The 24,582-nt window shown below is 39.6% G+C and overlaps 1 protein-coding gene across 3 annotated transcripts in view; it reads right to left on the reverse strand.

Moving 5' to 3' along the window:
• The window catches only part of RAP1GDS1 (Rap1 GTPase-GDP dissociation stimulator 1), a 124,801-nt gene that overhangs the window by 73,354 nt on the left and 26,865 nt on the right, over positions 1 to 24,582 (reverse strand). The window lies entirely within an intron of this gene.

Below are 24,582 nucleotides of genomic sequence, written 5' to 3' on the forward strand. Positions count from 1 at the left end.
ACTAAACTTACTTTTCAATGTCAGTTCCAAGCCTGTCTGTTCAGAGTAGGAATGTCTTTTTTCTACTTCCCTTTTGAATTCTGTAACAGTGTATTATTTTTACATATATTTACACACTTGGAATGATTATAAAATCAGTGTTTATTAACATACTAGAGGCCCAATGCACGAAATTCGTGCAAAAGTAGGCCTTTGCTGCCTCGGCCCTTGCAGCCCCAGCTGCCCCGGCTCTCGCAGCCCCAGCTGCCTCAGCCTTGCCCGGAAGGTCATCTGGACAGTTGTTCTGCTGTTTGGCTGTTCAGTCGATTTGCATATTATGCTTTTATTATTATAGATAGTTCATTTTCAAGATTTAAAAGAATCTACAGAAATGAATAATTTTTTTTTGTGTGTGTGTAAATGCCTGTTTTCAAACTGATGACCATTCTGGTCCAAGCACTGCTGATAATGCAAAGCAATGGAATTGCAAACATCAAAAATCATTTCACTTGGTCTTTATGCATCCTAAATTTGTCGACTGTTGCTGGTTTTGTACCATAAACTTTATCTGTTATGTATCTCCATTAAAAAAAAAAAGTCTAGTGGCACTTTAGGATAAATTTTCTTTGTTCAAAGCTTAGTCTAACTTCACATTATTTCATATCAGTTAAACCTGAAAAGGAGTGAAAATTAAGTGAGTTATCAGTGTGTATACATTTTTTTTTTTGGACACTATATATATATGGTGGGGCAAAAGTAGGTTTACAGTTGCCTACTTTTGCCTCACCCTGTATATACAAATTTTATGGTTTCCCATATGCTATCATAAATTTTTTAAATAGCAATTAAATGAGCAAAAAAATCACCTCATATTTTATATGAAGAGATAGAGGAAACTATAGTTCTATATGACTACCATGTTTTTCATTCAACTCTTCAAACCACCACTAATGACGAAAAGAAGTAGTGAACAGATTTAGTGATATACAATGTCAAGAGACCTCTACTTCTATCTTTGATAAAATATATGTAAAGAACCTTTCAATGAAACCAAGTCACTTCATGTATCTGTTATTAAAAGCATGACCTATTAAAATAAAAGATAACAAGAACACCTGGAATGAAGATGCAAATAAAGAAAAATTCAAGGAAATAAAACTTAAAATTGCTATTTGATGCTGAACAATGAAGAAGCATAGCAGCCCTATCTGGTCTGGCTCAATGGGTAGAGCGTCGGCTTGTGGACTGAAGTGTCCTGGGTTCAATTCCAGTCAAGGGCACATGCCCAGGTTGCAGGCTCAATCCCCAGTAGGGGGCGTGCAGGAGGCAGCCAATCAATAATTCTCTCTCATCATTGATATCTCAATCTCTCACTCTCCCTCTCCTTCCTGTCTCTAAAATCAATAAAAATATATTTTTTAAAAAAGAGGCATGGCATATGTTTAAAGACAGAGTGGTAAGCTCATTAAAACATTCAGTTTAAAATTGTTTCTATAGATCCTCTACCTTTACATACTTTAGATATACACACTAATAAGAGAGAACTCTAAAGATTTCTTAAGAGACTAGTAGCTGATGTGATCAATAGAGTAGGAAAAATAGTTTTAGTAAAATAATTTGAGAAATTCTACAAAAATAATGCATTTCTTTATAGTAAGTGCAGATTAGTGCAGTGTTTTTCAAACTGTGGGTCCCGATCCATTAGAAACTCTGAAATGCATTTAGTGAACAAGGACCAACAATTTCTTAAAGAGACCAGAATGAACAACATCAGCAAAAACAGCAAAAGAATAGGACAAATTTTGCCCAGAGTAAGGTAAAAACACTGTTAGTGAAACTTTGAATTATATATATGCACATGCGTAATTAACTGTATGTGTATGCCTACTGTATGTAAAATATATTTCTAACCACACGATCTAGTAAAAATGTTAAGAACCGCTTTGCTGTGCACTGCTTGACTACCCAGGGTTACAGAACCATAACACTCTCTTAAATCAAGAGACGCTCGAGTTGTCAAATGACTAAAGCAATAGGAAAGTATATAGATAATTATACTTCCATGTATTTATTATCTTTGAAAAAGTAATTTGCAATTCATTTATATGTGTTTATCCATGACATTGGTACTACAGATCAAGTAACCAAGATTATGCAATGTTGAAACTCCATCCATGCATTTTCTTTTCCTAGCATAAGCATAGTGCATTTTCACACAGCTAGTACTATTTTAATTTCTAACATTTTATGTACTACAAACGATATATGTAGTACTTAAAACAACCTTATTTATTAGTTGAAAAAAAACCCACAACAAAACAGATGCCCAGAAAAATGAAGTAAACTTGTCTAAAAGTCACCCATCATACTAATCACAGAGCATAAACATCAACTTCAGATCCTATTGAACTAACAAATTGAAATGTATGTCACCTGGCAACCACTGGTGTTATTTTTTACAACAGAAAACTTAAGCATAAATAGATGAAACCCGTCCTCTTGTATGCTGTCACTTACTAGATTTCTTACAATTCAGATTATTCGAAATGTCATGTACACATGATGGGGACATAAACATAGCAGTTGTCTTTTTAGCAAGCCCATTTATAAAATATAATGTGCCTTTTTGCTTTTGTTTTGTTTCATAGATTAAAATAAGTTTTTAAGGTACCATCTGAAAACCTCACACCAAATTTCCATTAATTTTTTTTTTTTTTTTAAGCAAGAAGCCAAAAAGAAAACCCAATTTTCCATAGTAAACTCCTTCCTTTTCTGACCAGAAGATGTACAACCTTAGATTGCCCCAGGGGTCTTGTGCCACCATCTGCTGGTGTTAGGACAAAAGAGCAGGAGTATGGCATAAGGCATGGATCATGATTAAATGTGAAGTCGAGGCATTTATGTGCTAGGAGGCAAGCACTTAACTGCAAATCACCCATGCGTGTCTCCCTTTGACTATAACTGAAATAAAGGCTTAACATCAGAGCTTATGGGGAAAGAGGAAAAATGAAAACAATACAAAATTCTTGTACTCCGATGAGACAGACTTTTCACAGATTATAATCCAAGGAATTGGAAGAAAAGGTATACTAAGATGAATCAAGAATTTGGGAATAGTATTTTTTATGCTATTGTCAGAGAAATAAAAGGAATAAATATAATCCTCTCTCATGTAAATCTGATTTATAATTTTAAAAAATCTAACAGGAATTCTACTTATTTGCTAGCATCTGGATTTCTATATAGGTTTAGAATTTAAATTCAACAGTTGGGAATTACCCTTCTTTCCTGTGGCATAAATACACCAAGGACCAAATACTGCTTATCACTAAAATGTCACTGTTCAATAAAAAATTACAAAGTTTCAGCCTCATTTCATATATCTGTCTGCACTGGCATTACACTGCATTTCAAATGCATAGTGATTTGTGAAACTAAACGATGTTCTCAGATATCTGTGAATAGCCTGAAATTATTTTAAAAGAGCATTAAGAAGTAGTCAGCAGTTAGTGTTTGCAGGTCTAAATAAAGGAAGGGGTACCTGTAAAAAAAATCATGTACTGAGCTCAAGAGGCCTATAAAAAGGTAGGCTTTTCATTATTTTTGCCAGTCTACTATAGACATTTTAAAAAATATATATTTTATGATTTTTTACAGAGAAGAAGGGAGAGGGATAGAGCGTTAGAAACATCGATGAGAGAGAAACACCGATCAGCTGCCTCCTGCTCACCTCCTACTGGGGATGTGCCCGCAACCAAGGTACATGCTCTTGACCAGAATCGAACCTGGGACCCTTCAGTCCGCAGGCCGACGCTCCATCCACTGAGCCAAACTGGTTAGGGCTACTATAGACATTTTAACTACACGTCTTTTAAATGCTTTCAGGAATCAATTCACTATCTTTCTCCCCCTTCACATTTAGATGCGGTCGTAAAAAATGTTTGAGGATGCCTACATATTACAGGTGCTGGCAGTCCTTGAGTTTTAAAGGACCCATATATGATAGGCAATTGCTCCTCTAAAATAATATCTGTAGGTCCTACTGCAGGAGTCATATCCCTCACAGCAGCCCTTGTAGTGCAGCAAGTGTTCATTCTGTCCGTGTAGTCCTGTGTCCACACTCCACCTGGCCTCCTGGTGGCAATAAGCAGCTTAGTTATGAAACTGCCACTGACAAAAGGGAAAAGAAGACTGAGCAATCAGGTCAACTGAAACTTTAAAGAAGAGTACATCAAGAAGCTAGGCTATGCCCTAACTGGTTTGGCTCAGTGGGTAGAGCGTCGGCCTGCGGACTCAAGGGTCCCAGGTTCGATTCCTGTCAAGGGCATGTACCTTGGTCGTGGGCACATCCCCAGTGGGGGGTGTGCAGGAGGCAGCTGATCGTTGTTTCTCTCCCATCGATGTTTCTAACTCTCTATCCCTCTCCTTTCCTCTCTGTAAAAAAAAAAAAAATCGATAAAATATATATTTAAAAAAAAAATAGAAGCTAGGCTACAAATGGCATTATGGGGAGAAGGTAAAGCACCGCTTGCAGAACTTCTCAAGGTCAATCACCTGGTAGAACAGAGGAAACAAGTGGAATGGGAATAACTCATAATTTAAGATATAGCTTGAGAAAGGCTGAAGTTCCCAAAAAAGCTGCCAAGTAAATACAATAAAGAATTGGCTTTACAGTTAAATACCAAGATGGGTTTTTCAGGTATGCTACTACAATAAGTTGAATTTTTGATGTATGTTAGCATATAGGCTTCATGAGAATAAATTAATAAAAAGCATTTGATAACCAATTTACAGTAAAGTCCAAGTTAGAAAAACAAAAATAATGACTGTTATTACTATAACTCTCTTGGATTAAAAATGTATTTGGATAAATTGTTAGTATTTTTTCAAGTAATAAAAAATACCTTTTTTTAAAGTAATAAAAATACCTTTTAAGATCTGTGCAAATAAAGAAATTAAAGGGGGAAAACCCCTCTCGGGAGTGATGCGTGCATTTAGCAAATTAAAACTCTTACCTTTTGCAACAGCATGGACAAATCTAGAGGTTATTATGCTAAGGGAAATAGTGTAATCCAGTCCATGAAAGACAAATAACATATAATATCACTTATTTGTGAAATCTAATGAACAAAACAAACTGACAAACAAAACAGACTCAGACATGGATATATGGAACAGACTGACAGCTGTCCGAGGGTGGGGGTGGGGGGGAACTGCATGATAGAAAGTGAAGGGATTAGCCAAAGAACAAATATGCATAATCCACAGACACAGACAACAGTGTGGTGAGGGGAGGTGTGTAAAATGGGGACATCTGTAACAGTATAAACAATATTAAACAACACAAAGTAAAAAAAAAAATTTTAAGTCTTACTTAAAGAACTAGTATCTTTATATTACATATCCAGGGAATCCTTATAACAGATTTTGAAGAGGAGACGCAGATTTGGATTGACTGCAAGGACCAGGAATATGACTAAAAAAGGAGGCATGTGTATCCTTGTCTCTGAAGAACTACTCATTTCTCAAGGGGTAAATTTTTAGAATAGTGTGTAACAAGTGACCTTGCCCTGTGCTCAGGCAATATGATCCAAATTCAAAGCTTCATTTTCTACAACACGGACAAGTCCCAAATCCTCTCTCCTTTTTCCAACTGAAAACAAAGCATTTGCACTTGGATATACCATAAATACCTCAAATTTAACATTCTTCAAATCAAACTTACCCTCTTTTTCTTTAAAATCATTCTAGTCTCTATCTCAGTGAAAGGCAGAGAATCCATCTAAGCCAGAAGCCCACCCTAGAATGACTGCAAATTTTTCTTTGAGTAAATGCCTTTCTACCACCCACATTCAATCAGAATGTAAGTTCCAGATTCCATCTCACTAGCGTCTTGTGCATCTATCCTTTCCTTTATACATTCATGTTATATCAAGTTCTTAATTCTGACCTTCATTAAATGCAACAGCCTCCTCACGAGTCTCCCTAACTCCAGCCACACATTCCTCCCACTGCTCCTATCTGTGATCCTCGAAGATACCAGAATAAACTTCTGGAAATGCAAATTTTATGTCACTCCCTAATTTAAATCTTTAAATGATTCTCCATAACTTCTTTGTTTGTTTTTGTTAATCCTCACCTGATGGTATTTTTCCCGTTGCTTTCCAGAGAGAGTTGGATAGGAAGGAGGGAGGGAGAGAAACAAATGTGAGAGAGAAGACACATTGACTAGTTGCCTCCTGCATGAGCCCAGATCACGAAACCTAGGTACATGCTCTTGACCAGGAATCAAAACTGAGACCCTTGGTTTCAAGGGCTGATACTCTAACCATTGAGCAACAATGGCCAGGGCTCCAGTATTCAAGCACATCCATAATATTTCCCAATCCTATCTCCTGATACTCTTCCATGACAATCTACACTCTAGCCACCCTAAATTATTTCTAGTATACCAAATCAATCACCTTATTTATTACTTCCTTACTGCACGTGTTCCCTCTCTGAAACATCACACACGCCCTATCACTTCAGCTAATTCCTATTCAGACTCAGTGTGCTCATTTAAAGGTACTTGACTGATACATTATCTTAAATTTATATCAAAACATTTTTTTTTAATTCTGAAAGCATTTTCAAACATATTCTCTATTTTAAAAACAGGTCAAGTGAGCCCTAACTGGTTTGGCTCAGTGGATAGAGCGTCGGGCTGTGGACTGAAAGGTCCCAGGTTTGATTCCGGTCAAGGGCATGTACCTTGGTTGTGGGCACATCCCCAGTAGGAGGTGTGCAAGAGGCAGCTGATCGATGTTTCTCTCTCATCGATGTTTCTAGCACTCTATTCCTCTCCCTTCCTCTCTGTAAAAAATCAATAAAATATATTTTTAAAAAATAAAATAAAACAGGTCAAGTGAGATAGGCATGCTAGGTCATGTTCTCTTCATATCACAAATAAGGCTCTGTAATAAGATTATACTGGAAAAAGAACAAGAATCCAGTTTTCATGATTCCTATTTCACTGCTTTCCCTACCATAACTGTTATTTTAGAAGACATATGGTGATGACAATACCTTGACCAGATTTGCCAAGTTATTATGTGAAAAAAAATTTACTTAACATATTTTGCAGGAATAAGAACTACAGTGAGGCAACTGAGTGATAAGAAAGTGAAAAGAGTTTAAAATATTTAAAACACAGAAGAGGAATATGCTGAGTATAAGAAGATTAAAATTAGGGCATGACAAATGAGAAGGCAATGTTTCTAGGAGAAAATGTGAGTATATAAAGTGGGGCAGGGGGAAATAAATAAAATGATATTTCTTTCACTGATGAGACACTTTTTTCCCCAATAAGGATTTTAAGCAAATAAAAGGAACATGAGATACAGGAAGTAAAAGGATGTATGTAGTTATGAAAAGAAAAGAGGGCAGAACAAAGACACATTTTACACAGTGACTCACTCTCAGAAACAGGTCTTACTAAAACATTAAGTTGTGAGAGTCATTTTAGAAAATTACAAGTGATTTTGGTAGTCTTGCAGTCATTTCAATTCTAGGATAATGTAAACTGTGGGAGTCAAAGAAGTTATGTGTGTGGAAATCATCACTAGAATAAGCAAGGAGATCTGTTAGTTGGACTATTTTCTTTAAAATAACCACTAACTAGGTCATAGAGTAGTTGCTAAAAAATTAAGATCTGTATGGTTAGAAAACAAATGAAAGATATTTACTGAGAAAATAAACACCAGGAAGAATTGTGTTAATGACTAGGGTAAAAGCAGAGTATATAACTAGAATTGTTCACCTAGAAGTTCAAAATAATTACTGAAAATATAGTTCCTATAGTAAATGTGGATTTCCTCACTTTATACTAAGAAAATGAGAATACAGTAAAACAGAGTAAAGGAACATTTTCAGTAAAAGACCCATGTCCATCCTATTGTGAAATACCTTGGTGGAAAATATGAAGTAAACAAAGCTAGAGACCTGGCATATACACAATTGGATTTTTTGAAGACCTTAATTTATTAATGTTTACCAAAAGCCTACAGAAATATATACTGTTCCTGAAATAAACAAATTATTTCCTAAGGAGCATCTTAAAAAAATGAATGATCCACCCTAGCCGATTTGGCTCAGTGGATAGAGCGTCGGCCTGTGGACCAAAGGGTCCTGGGTTAGATTCCGATGGAGGGCACATATTTCGGTTGCAGGCTCCTACCCACCCCAAGCCCAGGCTCTGGTGCAGGAGGTAACCAATCAATGTGTTTCTCTCACATCGATATTTCTATCTTTCCCTCTCTCTAAAAATCAATCGAAAAATATATTCAGGTGAGGATTTGGGGGGAAAAAAAAAAAGAGTGATCCAAGGAACCCACTTAAGGAAATATCACTCTTTGTAAACAAGTCAATGTGATGCATGCAAAATTTACTCCACTTTTTTCAGGAAAACAAAAAGAAATAACAAAAAGTTACACATACAAGGAAAAAGAGTAAAGAGTCACTTAAAATGGGCACTACCATAAGTCTGGCAAAAGGAAACAGTTAAATAGCTCATACTATCATCTTATATTAAGATATAATTAAAAAATGTCCAACAATAGATGACTACTACTGTGGACTAGCCATCCAAAAGAACATATGTAATCATTAAAATGCCATTTTAAAAGTTTATCATGTTAAATGCTAAAAAAATGCTATAAAAAAGGAACCTATATTTACATGGCATAATTCAAATTTTATAAAATAAAAAAATTATAATTTTTCTATTTTCCAAATTATATACAATATGCTCACATTATTTTATAAGAAGAAAATCTATTTCAAATCTGTATAAATCAGGGCATACTACTACATACTATCATACTATACTCTAATTAGGAAATTTATTAGCTCTCAGTTCACATAACTGTAAAATCTAGAAATAGAGTGAGCTTCCTGAATGATTTTTTTAGGGCTCCTGCTCCATTTTTCTGAAGTCTCCTCAACTCACCATTGTGTTAGCATTATCAGACTATTTCATATCATAGTAGAAAAATGGCTATAAGTTCCCGGTCTTAACAGGCAAGCAACAAAACAAAGTCCCATGGTTCACAGCAATTAAACCAATATGACTTAATTAATTTGGCCAGATAAATGCCACACCATGTATTGATTAGTTTAGGCCTAAATGAATCTCAGTGAAAGGACTCTGTGACTTAGGGAGTAAAGATGAGGGTCATCTCACTCAAATCTCAGAACTTTCCCAAAGAGGAGAGGAAAAAAGAGCAAGGGAGGTGGGTAGGGGCAGAGCAGCAACTCTTAAAAAAAAAAAATACAGGGTATAAAAGAAGCAAAGAACTGATCAAGATCTGTAGTGACTCGCTTTATTAAAAAACTCAATGAAAGAGAAAGCAAATCCAAGTAAAATCATGTTGATTTAAGTAACCCTGAAAAGTTTTGAAAGTTTGTGGATATAAATTTCAATTTCCTCTCAAGTATAATCTTAGAGAGCTGAAATTCAAAGTTGGCAAGTGAAGCTCAAGAAAGGGCTGAGAATGGGGAAGCAAAAAACAGATTATTATTAACCAATAATCAAATTTGATGCTAATTTCCCAAAGGTTAAAAAAAAGAGAGAGAACTTAATGCTGAAGTGATAAAGAATAATTTATGTAAGCTTTTAGTAGAGGTTTTTAATTATTAGGAAAAATGTCTAGGTTATAGGTTGTGACATAGGAGTTGTGGACTATAAGACATTTTGAGGAAAATCAATATTTTAAAAAGTGTGGATTTAGAAGACTAAAGAAATAAATGGAGGAAAGAGCAAACCAATGCACTTCAAGAAAAGTAATATACAAGATTGTCAGATGAAATAGTAATTGTTACAAAATAAGTCATGAGACAAAAATGATTATTTTATACTAGAAGCCCGGTGCATGAAATTTGTGCACGGCGGGGGGCTGTCCCTCAGCCCAGCCTGTACCCTCTCCAATATGGGACCCCTTGAGGAATGTCCGACTGCCCGTTTAGGCCCGATCCCACCAGATCGGGCCTAAACGGGCAGTCGGACATCCCTCTCACAATCCAGGACTGCTGGCTCCCAACTGCTTGCCTGCCTGCCTTCCTGATTGCCCCTAACCGCTTCTGCCTGCCAGCCTATCACCCCCTAACCACTCCGCTGCCAGCCTGTTTGCCCCCAACTTCCCTCCTCTGCCAGCCTGATCACCCCCTAACCACACTGCTGCCAGCCTGGTTGATGCTTACCTGCTCCCCTGCCAGCCTGTTTGCCCCCAACTTCCCTCCTCTGCCGGCCTGGTCACCCCTAACTGCCCTCTCCTGCAGGGTTGATCACCTCCAACTGCCCTCCCTTGCAGGCCTGGTCCCTCTCAACTGCCCTCCCTTGCAGGCCGGGTGCCTCCCAACTGCCCTCTGCTGGCCATCTTGTGGTGGCCATCTTGTGTCCACATGGGGGCAGAATCTTTGACCACATGGGGGCAGCTATATTGTGTGTTGCAGTGATGATCAATCTGTATAGTACTCTTTTATTAGATAGGATAGAGGCCTGGTGCATGGGTGGGGGACAGCTGGTTTGCCCTGAAGGGCATCCTGGATCAGGTGGGGGTTCCCTTGGGGTGTGGGGCGGCCTGAGCGAGGGGCCTGTGGTGGTTTGCAGGCTGGCCACGCCCCCTGGCAACCCAAGCGAAGGCCCTGGTATCTGGAATTTATTTTCCTTCTACAATTGAAACTTTTTAGCCTGGAGCGGAGCCAAGCCTGGGGCTCCCTCCGGGGCGGCAGCCATTTCTGTGGCAGTTAATTCACCTTCTACAATTGAAACTTTGTAGCCTTAAGCGGGTGAGCCCGGCCAGGGTGTGCGGAAAGCTTTGCTTCCCCTGTTGCCGCCGGCAACCCTGGCCTGCTCTCTCAAGCACCATTCTGCCGCCATTTGTTTGAATTTGTTTACCTTCTATAATTGAAACTTTGTAGCTTGAGTGGAGGCTTAGGCCTGCAACGGCTATGGAAAGCTTGGCTTGCTCTGTTACTTGGGAAACCTTGCTCTCTGTGGCTGTAGCCATCTTGGAGGGGGTTAATTTGCATACTCGCCCTGATTGGCTGGTGGGCGTGGTTTATGTAGCGGAGTGATGGTTAATTTGCATATTACCATTTTATTAGAGAGGATTTGTGTGAAGACATCAAGAGTATGACTAAAGAACCTGTTGGTAAAAAGCTGATAATTTATTTAAAAATATCTTGTCTAGAACTACAACTACACTGATTCATTCTGAAAAGAGGAGGGAATCAAATAAAATTTTCAAACAGCTCTTCTCAATATACGTTAGCCACAACAATAACAACAAAACCCATCAACACTAAACTGAAAAGAGCAGCAGACTTCAGGCCACAATAATCTACCAAGAGTAGAGTAAGCATATGTGTTGAATTTAATTATCTGATAAAATAGTAACTAAACTAAATAATGGCTCTTAAAATACACACTATATTGAAAAGCCATCAGTAAATCAACACACATTAAATCATGAAAGTTACTGGATTCATTTAATGCACTGACTCAGCATTAAATACTTAATAAGTTCTGGGTAAATGGCTAGCCAGATACATATTTGCTCTCAAAGAGTTTATAGTTTAGTGAGGGAGACCAGTATAGTTTGAATATCTTGATAAAAATCCCACAACAGTTCGGCTGGTGTGGAGGCCATGGTCAGGGTACATGCCCAGCCCAGGGTTGCGGGCTTGATAGGGGTGTGCAGGAGGCAGCAGATCAATGATTCTCTCTCATTGAGTTTTTATCGCTCGCTCTCCTTTCCTTTCTCTGAAATCAATAAAAAAACATATTTTCTTAAAATCCCGCAACAGACATAATGTACAGAGGTGTTAGGTAGGAAATTAGACACGAGCAGCTAGAGTGGGGCCTGCCCTGGGGTCCTGACAGGGGCCAGACCAACACTGCCTTCAGCCACCTCTCTACGGGTGGCCTTGCAGTCAACAGTTCCTGAAGCAGACCTCCAGTGGGCAGTTTCGAAAAGAGCTGGTTCTCAGCCCAAGTTCAGAGGAAGATGACATGACCTCAATGCGACCTTACTAGAGCGCCAGACTAATTTATAGAGGGTCAGTCAGAAGCACAGGTTAACATGTTGCCTGGGCTTGTGATGGCATCAGAAGTGGGGGTAGAAAGCAGTCTTGTAGGGCTGAACCCTTAGCCTGTGGAATCTGATACTACCTTCAGATAGACAGTGTGGGAATTGAGTTGAATTGTAGGACACCCAACTAGTGTCCAGAGCATTGCTTGTGGTGGTGTGAGGTACACCTGCTTCTCCTACACGGGAATTGGGTCTAGAAATCTAAAAGAACTGGCAAAATAACCTTGACCCCTGATTTGGAGATGTTTGTGCTCTTTATGTAATAATGCCCTTTGCAGACTGGGCAATAGTAATGTAGGGAATAGTAATGTATAGCACCCAAAATGAGTACTGAAAGGTTTTCAAATTGGCCCTGGATTTACTAGATATAATGGCATTACAGCAATTGCTTAGGTCTCTGTGTAATGCCCAAGACAAATATTAAATTGAAAATCCTACAAAATCAGCGGGGGAAAAGGTCAAGGCAAAATGTCCTAAAATAGGAAAGAAAGCAGAGTTTCACAGGTGGCTCCACTTAAACGATAAAGAGAAAAAGTGTGAAGGAGGTCTGTTAATAGTGCCTAATTCAGGAGAACAAAGGAGGAAATAATATTAGTCAAAGAAGAATTCACTCTCTTAAAGAAGAGAGGATGAGAAAAGATCATAAATCCTATCCAATAAAAGGGTACTATGCAAATTAACCATAATTCTGACACAAAGATGGCGGCGCCCATAGCCACAAGATGGCGGTGCCCAGTCCTCTCAGGCCCACCAGAGTCCCCCAGTCCCGGGGGAGTGGCCACTGAGAGCAGGCAGCATGAGAGGCCTGGAGAAATGCTTGCTTTGCTGCCGTGGCAACGAGGCAAGTGTTCTGCGCCTGGCCGCAGATGGGCCTCTGGGCTACGGAGAGCCTCTAGGCAGCGGGCACAGAGCGGCCAGGCCCAGCAGACGGCTACTGGCGCACGAATTTGTGCACAGGGCTACTAGTAAGAAGATAAATCACAATCTTCCAAGCCATATAACTAGAACAAGAATAATTGCAAGATGGTTAGTTAAAGAACTTTCCTATCTCACAGAATTTACGATCTAGACCAGAATTTTTCCTTCAGAACTAGTTTTGAACACTCCTACCTGTGCCCTTTGGATTTCTAAACTATTTTTTTGGGGGTGGGGTTTATTGTGTTATTATTTTGTTTTGTTTTGTTTTGAGGATCTCTAAACTTTCTAAACTAGTGCCAGACACTCCCAAAACACTACCTTCCTCCTTTCGCTGCTCTTCAGCAGAATTCAGCTCTCTTTTCCTCGCCTTCTACCCAAAGACTGAGAGCTTGAAGCTTGAGTTATTATTTTCTTAGCTGAAAAATGTCTTTTTAAAGCCATTTGTCAGCTGGCTTCATGCAAAAATAATTTCTCTACCATTTGGTGACATTCTATTTGCCCCATTCTCATCACTAGCATTCTAATAACCCTCAAATTCAATGGAGCTTACTCTCAGGTTTTCTCTCTCCTACAATTCTTGCTATCATCCTGAACAACTATGAATTTACATGAAGTGGTTAATGACTTGGCCTCACATTCCTTGACTTTAATAAATGACCAAATCCTCTACTGCACTTTAACAATTCAACACGCAATCACACTAGGGCCCCATTATTATGTAGAACTGCTCAATGGTTGAAAGCTTAAATTTGGAAGTTACTTTCTGAGCACAGTCTTCTATCATGTATTTTATTTCTCTACTAGAGGCCCGGTGCACGAAATTTGTGCACGCGGGGGGGGGGGGGGGAGGGTGTGTGTCCCTCAGCCTGACCTGTACCCTCTCCAATCTGGGAGCCCTCAGGGGATGTCCTACTGACGGCTTAGGCCCGCTCCGCGTGGTTCTCTGCTCTCTGCGGGGCATGCCTGCTCCACACCATGGCAACTGCCAAGCAGGCAGTGCTGGGTGCTGCCTGCAGGCTGCACTTGCCTGCTCCCGTGTCGCCGTGGTGACAGCCAAGCAGGCCATGCTAGGAGCTGCCTCCTCCCTGCTGTCAGTCTCCATGGAGACGATGAGGTTAATTTGCATATTCACTCCTGATTGGTTGGTGGGTGTTGCGAAGTGATAGTCAATTTGCATATTTCTCTATTAGTGTAGATTACTGAACATTTTTAACTTCACTGAAACCTCTATTCCTTCAACTTCTTTCTTCCCAATCTATCAGCCCTCTCCATGATTCATTTCATCCCTACATACTCTGAAAAATGATCAATGACTTCAGCAATTTTCCTAAAACCCTATCTATTTCACCTTGCCACTCAATCCCTGACAGTGGATAAATCCAGCCATGTATGTCTTCCTGTTCTCTAATTTTAAAATGTTATGTTGTTAAATATGTTAACTAGCACCACAAGATAAGTTCACATTTTACAATCTTAACTAGACCTTCTCCATTGTTCAGTAATGTTTTAGTTAACTCTAGTTATTTCCCTGTTACATTTCCTAAGCCAGAAATTCTAAACATTTACTACTCTCTCTATATACAAAAAAAAAAAAAAAAAAAAAGGTATATTCAGGGAAGATAATATCTGAAAAAAGAAATAAGAGATGCTGAAACCAGATAACCTTTCCTGGTATCAGAGTGCAAATATTTTACTCCTTCATACTTAACCATGAAATAAACTACCCTTAACTCCTGTCTTGAAGAAAAAGATGTCCTCTGTTTCTCTTATTAGCTATCCTCTAACCTTCTTAAAATCTGCCACCATAGAGGTCTTTTAAAAATACAAATCTGATTTTTATTTGCTTTCAGTGGTTTCCCTTAGAAAGGTGCTAGAGTGAGTTTGTACCCTCCTCCCCCAAATCATTACGTTGAAATCTAGCCCCCATGTGATGGTATTAGGAAGTGGGGCCTTTGGGAAGTGATTAGGTCAGAAGGGCAGAGTCCTCCTGAGTGGGATTAGTGGCTTTACAACTAGAGATCCTAGAGAGATGACTCAGTTCTTGTACCTTGTGAGGTCCCAGCAAAAAGACAGGAGTCAGGAAACATACCTCACCGGATACCTTGAACTTGATCTTGGACTTCCCAGCCTCTAGAACTGTTAGAAGTGCCATCCGATCTAGGCTATTTTGTTATAGCAGCCCATGTGGACTAAGACACATGGCATGTCTCTCATAATTTGACCTCTTACTCCCTTTTCCAGATATTACCTTCCCTGAATGTACGGTTTTTTTTGCTAGCCATACCAAACTTTTCAGTTTCTAACTGAACTAGGTTTTCCCCCACCACTATGACTTTGTATACATTGCTTCCTATGCTTCAATGTTCTTCCCATAATTCCTGGGTCCTCACATTAACTGGGTGAAGTACACTATATTTTCAAAATCCAGTATTCCCTGATCCTGCTCATCAAAATCATCCCCCTCCCCAATACTCAATGCTGTAATTGTGTCCAGCTGTTAGAATCTATTTATAGTGGCTAAAGACCTGAGAATGGATAAGATCACGTAAGGAAAATGTATTTTTACTGAGTCCCTACTGGGGATATAAGCTAAAGAAGACACAAATCATAACCTCACAGAGCTGTCTATTAAGAGAAATATTTTAATAAATGATGACTGATACTACTATGGAGGTTATATACAACAGCTCCGTGAAGATCATGGAAATCTTCATAAATAAGGTAACATTTGAACTGAATTTTAAAAGATAATAAAGCATATTCTAAGCAGTAAGAAGAAAATATATAGTCTACAAGAAAGAAAAAGCATTACTAGCTGAGGACAGAGATCCTAAATTTGTAATAGCAACATTGTATAACATTGGGTGATTTTTTTTTTTTTAACTCAGAGTGTGTGTGTGTGTGTGTGTGTGTGTGTGTGTGTGTGTGTGTGTGTGTTTGCTTTTGCCAGCAGCTGAAGGCTATCAGCATTGGGAAGTGAAAAGGTAGATGGTTGATATTATTCAAAGTTTGAAGAAAAGGCAGGTAGAAGGAGAAGAATAGGTATCGCTGCAAAACATCTATTTACCCATCATAACCCAGGTGAAATGTCAGTCCCTTTGTGACATTTTGAAAGACTCTTACAACTTTGAGTTGAATCCAGCTCTCTGTTTCCCCAACATTTTATAATCAGCTCTACCATATAATGTATTACACTCTATTAAAATTTAACTATTACTTGTCTGACCAAACGTTCCAGGGCACGGTACAAAATACATAGTGGTACCCAATTAATGCTAGTTCAACAGAATTGTCTTGCCCTGAAGGAGTTTACAACTCAACAAATAAAAAAGGAATATACAAATAATATACACTGAAATAAATTGGAATAGAGGAATGAATAAACAGTTATAGATGGAGCAACTGAGTTGCATGTATTGATGTTGTAGTAGTTGTAATTACTTCTAACATAAAAAAAGAACTGAGCTTTTTTAAAGACTGTCTTATATTTTAAGAATTCTCTCAAGAATGAAAGACTTATAGAATTACTTACCAATCACTAGCTCATGCAAAGACTAAACTTTTCACTTTGCATTAAGCTAATCAAGTCCTAGATTATATTTTTCAAAAGCAAACATATGCAAAAATGTTCTTTAAACCTTAAGAAATCATTGTAGAAAATTACCTTGTCTTTATATTATCCCTCCCACATGCACACATCAGAAAGAAAAGATGAATAATCCACAACTGTTATAATGAACCAAATGACAACATTCTGTTTGCTCCTTTAGCAAAGAGGAGAAAAGACGTGTATGTAATAACCATAGGGAAGTGAAAATCACAAGCATCTAAAATGAATTCATCTTATAGAACATTGTGTGCTACAACCTAGACTCTACATACGTCTCCTTAAAAAAACTAGACAACCATTACTGTGCCTTTTGGAGCCTTGTTTTGGGGTTTATCACAATGAATATTATAAAGTAGGTCATGAAAAACCTCAGTAAAATAAATTTTAGATTCCTGTCTAGAAAGTTCTAGTACCAATGGCATCATTCCTCACTAGCAGTTTTCCCAACACATAATTATTATGCCACACAATCGATTTTGATACTTTAGTGGAATATAAATTCCATTTGTGATGGTTAGTTACTTTTACTAGTATGTGTCAAGTCAGCTGGGCAAGGATACCCTTATATTTGGTCAAACACTACAGTACTCTGCCGAAACCGGTTTGGCTCAGTGGATAGAGCGTCGGCCTGCGGACTCAAGGGTCCCAGGTTCGATTCCGGTCAAGGGCATGTACCTTGGTTGTGGGCACATCCCCAGTGGGGGGTGTGCAAGAGGCAGCTGATGGATGTTTCTCTCTCATCGATGTTTCTAACTCTCTATCCCTCTCTCTTCCTCTCTGTAAAAAATCAATAAAATATATTTAAAAAAAAAAGATGGCATCAACTAAGAAAAGACACTCATCTGATACTAAAAACACATTTAAAAAAAAAAAACACTACAGTATTCTGAGTATTTCTGTGAGGGTGTTTTTAGATGAGGTTAACATTTAAATCTGTATACTCTGAGTGATGCAGTTTGCCTTCCATAATGTAGGTGGACCTCATTCAGTCAGTTGAAGGCCTGAATAGAACAAAAGACTGATCTCATTAACAAACAACACCCACCCACACACCCCACCCCCAGTGCAAGAGCAAGAGAAAATTCTGTTAGCATATCATCTTCAGAACTGACTGCACATCAGCTCTTCCCTGGGTTTCCAACCTGCCAGCCCATCCTGAAGATTTTGGACTTGCTAGGCTCTATAACTGAGTGAGATTCCTTAAAATCTCTCTCACGTATTTCTTCCTATTTATCGCAGAGAATTTCAACCAGTGTTCCCCAAGAATTTTTTAAAACATGCCAATACCTATTTAGTCAGGAGCACTGCCTTCTTTTCCCTTAGACTGCCAAATTTAAAAAAATGACAACAGCCAATACAACACAGACACCCGGTGTGAATGAATAAAAGTAATACCTTTTTTTCTTTCTGTCATATTGGCAAAAGACAAAATATATTTTGTGTGCCAAAGAATTTTAGTAATTAGTTTTGTGTTCCCTGAGATAAAAAAGGTTAAAATTTTCTGATATAGAGGTATCAATCTGTCTTTATATATCCTACTAGAGGCCCAGTGCACAAATACGTGCACGGGTGGGGTCCAGCCAGCCCGGCCCCAATCGGGGTGGATGGGGCCGGGCCTGTTGGGAGGAGGAGATGGTGGGAGGTTGGCCGGCTGATCAGGGTTCAATCAGGGCTGGGCTGGCTTAAGGGGAGGGGCCCTGATTGGGATGTGGGGGCCAATTGAGGGTCAGCGGCCAGAGGAGGGGCCGTGGGAGGTAGGCCGGCCAGCCCCACCCCTGACTGGTGTGGAGGGGGCTGAGTGGGGGTGGGGCCAGCTGTGGGGAGGGGCTATGGGTGGTGGGCCAGCCAGCCCCGCCCCCAAATGGGATGGGGGTGGCCGATCGGGGACCAGAGGCCTGGGGGAGGGGCCATGGGTGGTTGGCCGACTGGCCCTACCCCTGATAGGAGTAGGGGGGCTGACTGGAGTTGGAGTTGGCTGGGGGGAGAGGCCGCGGGCCAATAGGGGTGGGGGCCTATTGGGTGCAGGGCAGTCCAGGGGAAGGGGCTGCAGGAGGCTGGCCAGCCGGCCCCACCCACTATTGGGGTGGGGGTGGGGGATCAATCAGGAGTGGGGCTGGCTGGGGGGAGGGGCTGCAGATTGATTGGCCCGGTTTGCTGGCCACAGTGGGCATCATAGCAACCAGTCATTCCGGTCATTATGGCTTTCCTGTCACTGACTTTTTATATATATATATACTAGCGGCCTGGTGCACGAAATTCGTGCACAGAGGGGGGTTGTCCCTCAGCCCAGCCTGTACCCTCTCCAATATGGGACCCCTCGAGGGCAGTCGGACATCCCTCTCACAATCCAGGACTGCTGGCTCCCAACTACTTGCCTGCCTGCCTTCCTGATTGCCCCTAACCACTTCTGCCTGCCAGCCTGATCACCCCCTAACCACTCTGCTGCCAGCCTGTTTGCCCCCAACTTCCCTCCTCTGCCGGCCTGGTCACCCCTAACTGCCCTCTCCTGCAGGGATGATCACCTCCAACTGCCCTCCCTTGGAGGCTTGGTCCCTCTCAACTGCCCTCCCTTGCAGGCCAGGTGTCTCCCAACTGCCCTCTCCTGCTGGCCATCTTGTGGTGGCCATCTTGTGTCCACATGGGGGCAGGATCTTTGACCACATGGGGGCAGCTATATTGTGTATTGCAGTGATGATCAATCTGCATAGTACTCTTTTATTAGGTAGGATAGAGGCCTGGTACAGGTGTGGGGGCCAGCTGGTTTGCCCTGAAGGGCATCCTGGATCAGGTGGGGGTTCCCTTGGGGTGTGGGGCGGCCTGAGCGAGGGGCCTGTGGTGGTTTGCAGGCCGGCCACGCCCCCTGGCAAGCCAAGCGGAGGCCCTGGTATCTGGAATTTATTTTCCTTCTACAATTGAAACTTTGTAGCCTTGAGCGGAGCCAAGCCTGGGGCTCCCTCCGAGGCTGGCAGCCATTTCTGTTGGGGTTATAATTGAAACTTTGTTGCCTTAAGCGGGTGGGCCCGGCCAGAGTGTGCGGAAAGCTTTGCTTCCCCTGTTGCCAGCAGCAACCCTGGCCTGCTCTCTCAAGCTCCATTCTGCCGCCATTTGTTTGAATTTGTTTACCTTCTATAATTGAAACTTTGTAGCTTGAGTGGAGGCTTAGGCCTGGCAAGGGCAGGCGGAAAGCTTGGCTTCCTCTGTTACCTAGGAAACCTTGCTCTCTGTGGCTGTAGCCATCTTGGTTTAGGTTAATTTGCATACTCGCTCTGATTGGACGGTGGGCGTGGCTTGTGGGCATGTCGGAGGTATGGTCAATTTGCATATTTGTCTATTATTAGATAGGATTGGTTGTTTTTCTCTTGAGAACCCTAATATACCACTACTCCTAAAAAAGAGTATCCCTTATCCTTTTTAAGAAATATTTCCAAGTAAGAATACATACATGCCACAAAAGAAAAGATACTGCCTACATTAGAACCTTGTTACTTAAAGTATGATCCATGGCTTAGCACATCAGCATCCTCTGGAGCTTATTAGAAATGCAAAGTCTTGGGCTCCACCTAAAACTATTGAATAAAACCTCTGGGGATAGGGCCCAGGTATCTGAGTTTTAACCATTTATCTAAATAATTTTTATGCACTCTAATATTTGAGAAGCATTGATCTGGGACAGTGATGTTCAATGGAAATATGTGAGCCACATATATAGTTTAAAAATTTCTAGCAGCCATGTTAAAAAAAATGTAAAAATAAACAAATGAAATTAAGTTTAATAAATATTTTACTTATAAAATATTATCATTTCAATATGTAATCAACATGAAAGAATCAAGTCATCTTACATTCTTTTTTTTAGTACTAAGCCTTTGAGGTTATAGCTCATCTCAGTTTCAACTAGTTACCTTTCAGGTGTTCAATAGCCACATGGTTAGCACAGGTCTGGAACCATACCAGAGTAGTATATGAATCAAAAGCATCAGCATGCGTATGATTAGGATACTCAGGGCAGAGTATAAATTAGCTCAGTATGTTTCATGTAAATTAACTACTTCTAGTGTTTTCTAAAACAGTTTTTGTTTTACAAAGGGTGAAGGGGATTAAGAAGAACAAACTGCCAGTTATAAGTCATGGTAATGTATAGACTAGGGAATATAGTCAATAATATCGTAATAACTATGTACTGATCACTAGACTTATGGTGATCACTTCATAAGATTCATAAATGTAAAATCACCATTTATACACATAAACCTAATATTGTATGTCACTATAAATTTTTAAAAATCTAGTCAACAATTGAAGAGTTGATAGTTTTAAAAAGCTGAATTAAGTATTAAAATCAGATCATTTCCTATTGCCTTTTATTCCTTTACTAGAGACCCGGTGCACGAAATTCATGCACAGGGGGCAGGGGGTCCTTTCAGCCCAGCCTTCACCCTCTCCAATCCGGGACTGGGCCTAAACTGGCAGTCAGACATTCCTCTCACAATCCGGGGCCGCTGGCTCCTAACTGCCTCTGCCTGCCAGCCTGATCACCCCTAAGTGCCTCTGCCTGCCGGCCTGGTTGCCCTCAACTGCCCCCCCCACCAGCCTGGTTGCCCCAACTGCCCCCCCCCCCGCCAGCCTGGTTGTCCCCAACTGCTCCCCCCACCAGCCTGGTCGCCCCAACTGCCCCCCCCCCCCGCCAGCCTGGTTGTCCCCAACTGCCCCGCCCCGCTGGCCTGGTCACCCCCTATTGCCCCCCTGGCCGGCCTGGTCACCCCACGCAGCCAATTGTTCAGTCGTTTGGTCATCCCTCACTAACCCCTGCCAGCCTGGTCGCCCCATGCAGCCTGCTGTTCAGTCGTTTGGTCGTCCCTCACTAATCACCCTGCTGGCCTGGATCAACCCACACAGCCTGCAGTTCAGTCATTTGGTCATCCCTCACTAACCCCCCTCAGCCTGGTCACCCCACGCAGCCAGCTGTTCTGTCATCCATCTGGTTGTTTAGGTCGTGACAACCCTGGCTTTTTATATATTAGGATTATTCCTTTTTGATGATAATAAATCAAATACAAGCACACCTATCAGACACTGAACATATCTCTATTACAGTACTTACTATGATAAATTGTAACTTTACATTTACTTATCAGTCTCCAACACAAAATAATGAGCTCTGAAGGCAGGGACTAAATTTCTGCCATTATGAGGAGATAACACACAAAATAAATAGGAGATAGCATACTAAATAAATACTCAGTGTTGAATATATGAATCAATGAGACCTGAAGATGGAAGATGTGCAGTCTAAATCTTCACACCTCATCCAAGTATGACATCACTGCAGAAAATGTCCCAAATATAACTTTAAACTAGATATTTAAGATTTAACTAAAGCAGTATGACATATCATGGCAGTATGAACTCAACTGAATACATATATTCTAGTGGGTCCATCTACACTTAGTAAGTGGACTTTGTTTTTTTTACTCTACAGATGAATAATTAATGTGTAGGATCATGAAATGTCACACAGTATTCTCTACTACTGCTCCAACAGCCCTGTATAACTAGAGTCAGAAAAGAAAAAAAACTTTCACTCTACCTAAATGTACTAGCTTTCTTAAATTTCAGAGAAATATACAAATACTTTGTTTTTAAGTGGTGGTAAAACAGTCCAAATTTCCAAGTGAAAGTATCTGACAACAAAAGGCACTAAATACTATTAACAAAAAAATAGAGAATTAAGATTCTCTGTTATATAGCCAATTATATGAATACTACTCTAAAAATTAAACTCACAAACTCTACCTTAATAAAAACATGAAATATTCACATTTCCTCAATTATTAGTGATTTTTTTATGAAAGAGTAAAATGACAATGAACTGCATGTGGTTAAGAATATGACATATATTGCCCTAACTGGTTTGGCTCAGTGGATAGAGCGTCGGCCTGCAGACTGAAGGGTCCCAGGTTCGATTCCAGTCAAGGGCATGTACCTTGTTTGTGGGCACATCCCCAGTAGGGGGTGTGCAGGAGGCAGCTGATCGATGTTTCTCTCTCATCAATGTTTCTAACGCTCTATCCCTCTCCCTTCCTCTCTGTAAAAAAATCAATAAAATATATTTAAAAAATAAAAAAGAATATGACATATAATACTTTTGGCCTTAGTATTTTTCATCAAGATCTTATTGTACAGCAAATAGAAAATAATGTAGTATCTTATATTAAGAAGATATATTTCTGACTTAGCGTACATTTCTTCAACTTCTTTTTTTTTTTTTGTGTGTGTGTGTGTGTGTGTGTGTTCCAATAAAACTTTATTTACAAAACAACAACAACAGAAAAAAACAACCGATGGACCAGATTTAGCCTGTAGTTCACTGACCCCTGATTTAGAGAATCGGTATTTCTCTCATTTCATCCAAGGAGATATAGTGCTGAGCTCTGTCCATACTGAATCCAGCCAGTGTATTTGACACTTAGTTGATGACCAGAACATCTTTGGCATTTGTTTCTGTTAGAGTAATAAGAACACACTATGAAGTGTTTGTGGCCTTTAACTAGAAGCTGTGGTTTTTCTATTAAAGCATTTTTAATGGAGTGGAGGTTAAAACAAGGTACAGTGGCTGCATCCCAGAGTCTTGCTTAGGAGTTTGGTGACCTTCAATGTGACCTTGCATTTACCTGTCTTTTCTCTCTCTTCAACTTCTTTTTAATGTGCTTCTAAAAAGTGGTTCTTAATTTGAGACGTTATCCATTTCCTACCTATTTTTGCCTTATTTTGACTGCTGCAAGCAAATAATTAATCTTTTCCTCTGTATTTTGTCTTTAATATTATGACTCTTTTTCCTATTTCAACAATTTTGCAGATGGTCCTTAATATTCAGATACATTTATAACTCAAAGTGAAAATTTCAATAAATATGTAACAATAAAAATGAAATAATTTTGCTCGTATTTATTAACTCAGTATAAAACATTCCCATTATATGACGGACATCCATTCGAATTTTAAAATATAGATTTGTGTGAATTAAGATTCATACAAAATCAAACCTCCAAAAGGAGAATTTACTTTAATCACTGACTTTTCTAGCTAATATTTCTTCTTTCCTCTGAGTCAAAAGTTACATACTTTTAAATATTCTTTAATGTGAAATACTTAAAACAATTTTAATTTATAAAATAATTTATATTCATATTTCACTAAGTCATTCAAATAATAAAATTCACATGGCATCACAAATTCACTAAGAGGAATCTATGTAAAGCTACATTAAAATAAAGTAAGAAAAACTGTAAGCAATCAAGTTCACATTTTCAGGGTTGAATAATAGAAACTAACAAAAAATGAATATCTACATTTATAGCTGTAGACATAGTTCAAAGGCTAATAATGGTATGACCTTGCAATTGTAAACAATTTTCTGGTAGAAAAATGCTTTACTAACTGTAGTTTTGAACCTACAGGGGCTATACATTACTAAATTAAGAAATTTTCTATGGTGTTTATGAGACCATTTAATAATCATTCATTCTAAAATATGTAATTCATATTATTAATTTTATTTTTATTATTATTTTATATATCGTTTTATTGATTTCAGAGAGTAAGGGAGAGGGAGACAGATAGAAACATCAATGATGAAAGAGAATCATTGATCAGCTTTCTCCAGCATACCCCCTACTGGGGATCGAGCCCACAACCCAGGCATGTGCCCTTGACCAGAATCGAACCCACAGGCCAACGCTCTATCCACTGAGCCAAACCAGCTAGTGCCATATTATTAATTTTAGTCACTTTTAGGTACTAATTTTCATTACATAAATATATGTCCCTGAATAACACAAAGGAAGATATAAATAATACTGAACCTTACTAATACACTCAATGACCTTGACTCTGAGACCATGTAACTATTATACTTCCCATTCTTAAAAGTTCCTCCTTGCCGAA

This window comes from Eptesicus fuscus, chromosome 2, assembly GCF_027574615.1.
Source record: "Eptesicus fuscus isolate TK198812 chromosome 2, DD_ASM_mEF_20220401, whole genome shotgun sequence".
NCBI lineage: Eukaryota > Metazoa > Chordata > Mammalia > Chiroptera > Vespertilionidae > Eptesicus > Eptesicus fuscus.